The sequence below is a fragment of the Crocuta crocuta genome, unplaced genomic scaffold (assembly GCF_008692635.1).
Source record: "Crocuta crocuta isolate KB4526 unplaced genomic scaffold, BGI_CrCroc_1.0 scaffold482, whole genome shotgun sequence".
In the NCBI taxonomy this organism is placed as follows: Eukaryota; Metazoa; Chordata; class Mammalia; order Carnivora; family Hyaenidae; genus Crocuta; species Crocuta crocuta.
The window spans coordinates 1,186,167-1,186,722 of record NW_027527459.1 but is presented as its reverse complement, the minus strand read 5'-3'; positions in this window follow the sequence as shown (position 1 = coordinate 1,186,722).

The following is a 556-nucleotide window of genomic DNA, read 5'->3' as shown; positions in this document are numbered from 1 at the left end:
ACTATAATGAATGAGAGACACAATGCCATAGTGCAAGAATACCAGACCAATTATTTTATTGTCCCTAGATTTAATCTGTTTTATGTATTCTTATTTTCACATGTTAGAAAACAGAGCTGACCTGACTGCCCGAGTCGATGTATTTGAGAGCCACTTGAACGGCAGTGTTTATGAATACAGTTTCCACAATGGTACACAGCACCCATTTCTCCAATTATCTCTGTGCCATTACCCGTACACTTCTGATTTAAACACAAGGAGTAACCATGTAGAGAGTGGAAGACACAGAGATAATGTATACAAAGGTTTTCGAGGGTCATGGAAATGGCCAAGAAACTTTATAAGTGAATTTCATCACTGTATATCCCTGATTAATCAGATACTGGTCCAGAGCTGTTTCATTTTGTGTAAAACTAACCCATAATTAGTCCAGTAAACTCTAATTAGAGGAATGATTCCTTGGGCTTACATAGAGGGTTTGTACTTTTTGAAGCTCTTTCATGTACATTTACTCATAGGATGCTTGCAACAGTCTTCTGAGGAAGATGAAGAGGGA